The sequence below is a fragment of the Xenopus tropicalis genome, chromosome 1 (genome assembly GCF_000004195.4).
Source record: "Xenopus tropicalis strain Nigerian chromosome 1, UCB_Xtro_10.0, whole genome shotgun sequence".
Lineage (NCBI taxonomy): Eukaryota > Metazoa > Chordata > Amphibia > Anura > Pipidae > Xenopus > Xenopus tropicalis.
Window position 1 is genome coordinate 86,016,509 of NC_030677.2, and position 7,862 is coordinate 86,024,370.

Genomic DNA, 7,862 nt, shown 5'->3' on the forward strand with positions numbered 1-7,862 from the left:
ATTAGACAACTTGTTATCTACAAGAATCTCCACATCCTTTTCAATAAAGGATCCCCCCCCAAAACACTACCATTTAGTGTATATGTATACTACTTCTACCAAAATGCACAACTTTGCACCTCATTTTCCATTTTTCTGCCCAGTTTTCCAATTTTGTTAAATCACTCTGCAAAGTGGCAGCATCCTGCATGGAACTTATAGTTTTGCACAATTTAGTATAATCAGGAAAAATAGAAATAGTTAGTGATGAGCAAATCTGTCCCGTTTCGTCGGAAAATTCGCAAATCTTTTAAAAGATTCGGGAAACGGCAAAAAATGTGCGAACCTGGCGAAAATGTTGCGTGTCAAAAAAAAATTGTCGCCCGTGACTATTGTTCTGACGCGCAACTATTCTTTTGACGCCCGGGACTACTTTTTGATGCGCGACTATTCTTTTGGCGCTTGCAACTATTTATTTTGCCGCCTGCGACTATTTATTTTGCTGAGCAGATATTCTTTTGACACCGTGACTAAAATTTTTTTTGGACGAGCGACTATTTATTTTGCCTCCATGAATATTTATTTTGACGCCTGCGACTATTATTTTGACCCCCACGGCTAACTTTTTTTTTACGCGCGACAATTTTTGGATGCACGTCAATTTTTTTCATCCCTTCCGCGAAACAATTCGACAATGGCGAAACGCTGAAATTCACCGTGAATCCATGCCTGCCAAAACATTATGCCCATCACTAGAAATAGTACTTTGTATGCCCACCTCCAGGTCATTAATAAACAAGTTAAAAAGCAAAGGACCAAGGACTGACCTTCACTAACAACACTGGCCTAATTAGAAAATTAATTTACCACCACTTCAAATCTATCAAACAAATATGTTTTAGGTCAATATCCCTCAATTTTGTCATTAACTTTCTGTGAGGTACTGTATCAAATGCTTTGCCAAAGTCCAATTAGATGCTCACCTCCTCATAAAAGGCAACTAAATTAGTCAGGCAAAATCTGCTACGCATAAAACCATGCTAGCACAAACCTACTGTATTGTGTACATTTGCAATGTATTTAAGTACCCTATCCCTTATTACCCCTTTCAAAAGCTTTCCCACTACTGATGTCAGACTAACAGGCTTATAATTTTCAGGCTGAAAATGGGATCCCCTTTTAAATAATGGCACCACATTAGCAATTCGTCAGTCTCTCGGCACCATGCCAGACCTCAATGAATCCTGAAAAATGAAGTGAAGAGGTTTGGCAGCTAAGCGCTAAGCTCTGGAACGAATAGCATCCGGTCCTCTCTCTTTTGAATTTCTTCCTGAGCAGGGCCGGAACTAGAGGCAGGCAGAAGAGGCAGCTGCCTAGGGCGCAACGATTGGGGGGCGCCAGGCTGGAGCCTCTCCTGCCTACCCCTAGTCATCTTCCTCTGTCATTGCCCCCGCCGCTACTAGCGGTGGAGGCAATGACCGTTCTGATCGCGCCCCCCTCACACCTCTCCCTCCCCTCGCTTGTGCTTTGGCGCATATGCGCCGTTCGGGGGGGGGAGTGGCTGACCGGGTTGCCTAGGGCGCCCAGTCAGCTTGGCCCGCGCCTGTTCCTGAGTGACCCACGCATCAGTAGTTATATTACTAGAATTGGCTCCACAGTTGTGTAGACAGATGAAATATAAGAATTCAGAATTTCTCTTTTTTCCCCTGTTTTCATCAACCAACTTACCCCCATGTGATAATAAGCGTCCAACCCCTTCTTGCTTCATTTTTTTACTATTTACATATTTAAAAAATAATTTTGGATACCTTTTACTCCTACCTGCAATACCCATTTCCATGGGTAATTTAGCAAATTTTAGCTTTTTGCATGCTTTGTTTGCTTCCTTGTACCTGATGAAAGTTTCTGCTGTCCCAGCTAACTTGTATGCTTTAAAAGCATGTTTTTTTTACCAACCTCAAAACTAACACTTTTATTCAACCAGGTTTTGCTTTGTGATGCCTTTCCTTGCCTTCAAGGGGAAAATACTGACCTGTATACTTACTAAGCAATGTTTTAAAGCTGTATTTAACCCTTTCCTAGTTGATACATTGCAGAGATGCCCTTATACTGACAAAGTCTGCACATCTAAATCTTTACTCCCTTATAGAGCTGTCTCTGCAGCATTATCTCAAAGGAGACCATGTTGTGATCACTGTTCCCCAAATGCTCACCCACACAAATGTTAGAGATGAGTTCAGTATTATTAGATATCACAAGGTCCAAAAGAGAGTCATTCCTAGTAGGTTCTAGAACTGCCAATGCCTGTAAGTTCGGATAATTAAAGTCCCCAATAACAATATCTTGACCTAGTTGTAATATTTGCAATAGTAGCTTGGCCTCGTCCTCCTCACTTATACCAGGTGGTTTATAGCATACCCCAATGAAAATTTTCTTTGTAACTTTTAGCCCTGCTGAAATCTCTACCCAAAGGGATTCCACACTGTCCCTGATAATTTCTTTAGCACATGGCTTTACATCTAACTTTACATAAAAGTCTCATGATAAATGATAATAAAGGTAAAGTCCCAGAATGTAAACTCCTCAAAGGAAAGTCTCAGCAAGTAAACATATGGCAGTCTGATGGCAGACACAAACCAATATAACATTATTATTGATTACATCATAATAACTGGCATATAATCAGGATATCCATAGTAAGTTAGGTTGAAAAAAGACACACGTTCATCAAGTTCAACCTTAATGCCTATATATAACCTGCCTAACTGCTAGTTGATCCAGGAAGGCAAAAAAACCCATCTGAAGCCTCTCTAATTTTCTACAGAGGGGGGAAAATTCCTTCCAAGACTGCAATCGGAACCAGTCCCTGGATCAACTTGTACTAAGAGCTATCGCCCATAACCCTGTATTTCCTCACTTGCTAAAAAGCCATTCAACCTCTTCTTGAAGCTTTCACAGTAAAAAAATCCAAATAACGGAACCTCCTTTCTTTTTATCGGAATGGATGGCCAGAGTTGGAAGGATCTACTGGTAAAAAAAGCATTAGAGAGATTATTATGTGATCCCTTTATATATTTATATATAGTTATCATATCACCCCTTAAAGGAGAAGGAAAGGCTAATAAAGAGTTAATCTCAAGCTGCAGGCATACCCTCAGTTGTCTCAATAGTGCCCTGAAGTCTCCCCATATTTTCCCGTTCAGATGATCAGAAGCCAAACAGGAAGAAAAAACGCTGAGCTGTGTAAAGAAAGTTCCCATAATGCCTCACTCCTGCACAGACACCCAGACCAAGTGAACATGCTCTGTTAATTAGACTATGAGTCAGCTTCCTGCTGATTGGCTCAGATCCACATTCCTAAGGGGGGGGGGAGTGAGTTCTTAGCATTCTTGAGGGAGGTGGGAGCAGCAGAGAGGAAAGAGCTGAAAGCTTTGTGTCTCTGACAGAGGAAAACAGACACAACTTATTTTTTCACAGAAAAGTCAGTGCAGTGTTTCTGTGAGTGCTTATGGCTGTATTTACATAGACCTTTCTGATAAAGCTTACTTAGTTTTTACCTTTCTTTCTCCTTTAAGCGCCTCTTCTCCAGTGTAAACAACCCTGAATTGGCCAGTCTTTCTTCATAACTGAGACTTTCCTTACCCTTTACTAGCTTAGTTGCCCTTCCCTGTACCCTCTCTAATTCAATAAATTCCCATTTTGAGCACTAGAGACTAAAACTGAACAGCATATTCAGCTTTACCAGCACTATGTAAATTGGAAGAATAACCCCCTACTCCTGTGACTACTTGCCCCTTTTAATACAGCTCAAAACCTTGTTTGCCTTGCAGCTGCTGCCTGGCATTGCTTGCTACCATGAAATGTATTATCTACAAGTACTCAAAGGTCCTTCTCTATTATGGATTTGCCCAGTGCAGTCCCATTAAGGGTATAAGTGGCTTATACCCTTAATATACACAGATTGCTAGTTTGTCAAGATCCTGTTGCAGAGTTTTGTGCCATCTGCAAACGCTGATAATTGCTTATAATACCATCCCCTAAATCATTAATGAACACGTTAAACAAAAGTCGACCCAGTGTAGAATGTGCCATTAACAACCACCCTCTGTACCCGATCCTGTAGCCAGTTTCCTATCCATCTGCAAACAACTTCCCTAAGACCAACAGACCTTTAGTTTAGAAAGCAGTCGTTTGTAGGGAACGGTATCAAATGCTCTAGAAAAATCCCCACTTTCAGCTTCTTACTTACCTCATCATAAAAAGCAATTAAATTTGTCTGACATGACCTGTCCTTCATAAAGCCATGCTGATCACTGCTCATACCTGTAAAGCCATTCTCCAGAACATAATTTTTTATGTGATCCCTTAACTTGACCACCACGGATATCAAACTTACGGGCGTAAGATCCAGGGTTGAGATCAACCTGCATCTTTTTACTATTAATATACTTTTTTTTTTTTTAATTGTTTTTATTAGATTTTTTTAATTTTGCCATACAACATCAACAAGTTAAGCAACTAAGTCATCAGTTTTCTAAATCAACCTTATAAAGGATGTTATAACTATTACAAGGCGTGTTCTGTTCAGGTTACCATTTGTACACATTAGATTTTGAGCCTTTATGCATGGTTGGCAATAAGACAACTGTAATACTAACAAACAATAAAACGTCTTTTTACCATCCTATTTTGTACTTTGTTTTTCCTGGCAGTCGGGAGGGGGGGTAATAAGAGGGGGGTGGGAGGATTTTCATCTCTTTGGAGTGTTAATGCCGGTATGTGTGCTGAGATCCAGGTGTGCCATGGCAACTTTCTTGCAGGAGCCTCTTTTGGTATAGAGGGACTGTACTATTAGACATTTTAATCCATTTCCATTTTTTTTTGGGGGGGGGGGTTGGTTTTATTTCCACTTCATGATTATTAGTCTTTTAGCCTGTATAAATAGAAAATTAAGGAGATTCTGTTCTGCTGTTGTAGGGGCGGTTTCTGATTCAGAAGTAAGGTTTTAGGGGTAAACAGGATAAGGAGTGCTAGTATGCGGCTTATTTCTTCTGTCACTTCTGATACTTAATTTTATCATCTACTGTATGTGGTGATAAATAGGTTTTATGGAGATAGCAAAATTGTATAATTTTGTCTTTGGAACTAATTAGCATAGCATTGTGTGTTTCCAAGATGTCATTCCACATTTCTTGGGAAAGCTGTGGGATGGGGGTATTGTAGGTTGTACCAGAGAGATAGGTTGCCTGTCACGATCGGTATCCCTTAACTCAGGATAAGGAGTGCTAGTATGCGGCTTATTTCTTCTGTCACTTCTGATACTTAATTTTATCATCTACTGTATGTGGTGATAAATAGGTTATATGGAGATAGCAAAATTGTATAATTTTGTCTTTGGAACTAATTAGCATAGCATTGTGTGTTTCCAAGATGTCATTCCACATTTCTTGGGAAAGCTGTGGGATGGGGGTATTGTCTGTTGTACCAGAGAGATAGGTTGCCTGTCACTCCAAGGGTCCGGTCTCGGCTCACGCTTGTGCCTATAACAGCCGCCTTTAACATTAGGAGGAGCCCTTTGCTACTCGGATGCCGCCAGGTCTTATTGTGAGAGACCCAAGGAGAGAGTTCTGAGCTAGCAAGGGAACCAATCGGATGGCAGGAAGGCGGGGAACAGAGTAGTCAAGACAGGCCGGAGTCGGCAACGATCGGGCAGCGCAGCACAGAGACAGGATCCAAGAGAATAGTGGGTCAGGCAAAGGTCGGTCCAGGCAGCAGGCAAGAATAGTCAGGAACAGGCAAGGTCAATACAGGCAGCAAACAAGAGAGGTCAGGTACAGGCTAAGGTCAAACACTGCAGAAACAACAAGAGAATCACACCCAGGAACTCACAGGAAGCAGAACCTACGTTGGGCATGGATTACAAGCACCAAGCGCTTTAAATATTTGAATTTTGGCGCCATATGACGTCATATAGCGTGCCTAGGAACGGACGGCGGGCGTCCCCGCAATGGAGGAGACGGCGGGCGTCCCCGCCGCCCCACTAGCCCACCAGGTACCTTTACATTGCCTTAGTATTGTTTTTCCCCCCTAGGGAAGAGTTGCAGTACTATCTTATATTTGGACAGTGGTTATCATAAGTGAAGTAGATGATTTGCAAAATTTGGTGCCTTTATATATAATGTATTTTTAAGAGCCTCATATGAACCTACAATTTGTGCTTAATTAGTGGCTGCATTTTGAGTGGAGTAAACTATCCACCACCATGCTTGTGTACTATTTTGGTGGCCAGGTAATAATAGTATAAGTTGGGTGCGGCTAGACCACCTGCATCTATTGGATGTTGGAGAGTTTTTTGGGATATTGGTGGTGCTGAGGAGGCCCAATATAAAGAGTTAATCATAGAGTTCAATTTGCTAAAAAAAAAACTTTTGGGTATCATTATGGGAGACTATCTGAAAAGGTATGTAAATTTGGGGAGTAAAATCATTTTAAATAAATTGACTCAAAATTTTATCCAGTTTATCTTGAGTATGGCAATTAATCACTGTTAGCGCTGAGATTAGTGCTTCATTCGGGTTTTCTAAGAATAGGATTGTGTCGTCTGCATACATAGTTCTCGTTTCTATTATAAGGCCCAGTTTTAAGAGAAGGGGGAAGAGGGGGCATCCCAGCCTGTTGCCCTTGCTGAGCGAGAACGGGTGGGATATATTTTGGTTATTTTTTATATGGGCTTTGGGATTTTGGTATAGTGCTGAGACCCATGTTCTAAAATTTCTGTCCAATTTTTTTATAATGACTTTTAGAAAATTACAATTGACTCAAGTTGAATGCTTTTGTGTTGTCTAAAGCATCTACAATACATTGGCCAGAGTTGGCTTAGTCATTATGTTTGTAAATACTCGTCTTATGTTAATATCCATGGTCCGGCCTGGTATGAAGCCCGTTTGGTCTGGGGATACTAGTTTAGTTATAAATTGGTTAAAGGAGAAGGAAAGGTAAGCTTTATCAGAAAGGTATATGTCAATACAGCCATAAGCACTCACAGAAATGCTGCACTGAGTTCTCTGAAAAAAGATTTATTGTGTTTGTAATTCCTGTGCCACAGACACGCAGCTTTCTGCTATCCGCTCTCTCCTGCTCCCCCCTCCCTCAAGAATGCTAAGAACTCACTCCCCCCACCTTAGGAATGTGGATCTGATCCAATCAGCAGGAAGCTGACTCATAGGGGCACATTTACTTATCCACGAACACTCCAAGCGTTCGTTTGATCGGTCCAATCGTATTTTTCACGACTTTTCCGACGCTTGCATGACTTTTTTGTATTTTTTGAGCGCAAAAATCGGATCGCTTTTGCCGCTGTTTACAATCGTTCGGTACGAAAATGTGACTTTCGGATCGCCAATACAATATTATCGTAACTAATGCGATTTTTTTTGTAAGCATTTTCGTGATATTTGCGATCTTCAGAAATTTTTGTTTCCAATCCGAATTTTTCCCATTCAGGATTCGAACTCGTGTTTTGATAAATCTGCCCTAGTGTCTAACTAACTGAGCATGTTCACTTGGTCTGGGTGTCTGTGCAGGAGTGAGGCATTATGGGAACTTTCTTTACACAACTCAGCGTTTTTTTCTTCCTGTTTGGCTTCTGAACAGGTGAAATATGGGGAGACTTAAGGGCACTATTGAGACAACTGAAGGTATGCCTGCAGTTTGAGATTAACTCTTTACTAGCCTTTCCTTCTCCTTTAAGCCTGCGGGCTAGTATTTTAGCGAGGATTTTGGCATCTACATTTATTAAAGAAATTGACCTGTACAAGGCACAATTTAGGGGGTCTTTCCCTGGTTTTTTTATTAAGGTTATGAATGTCTCAATCATTGACACT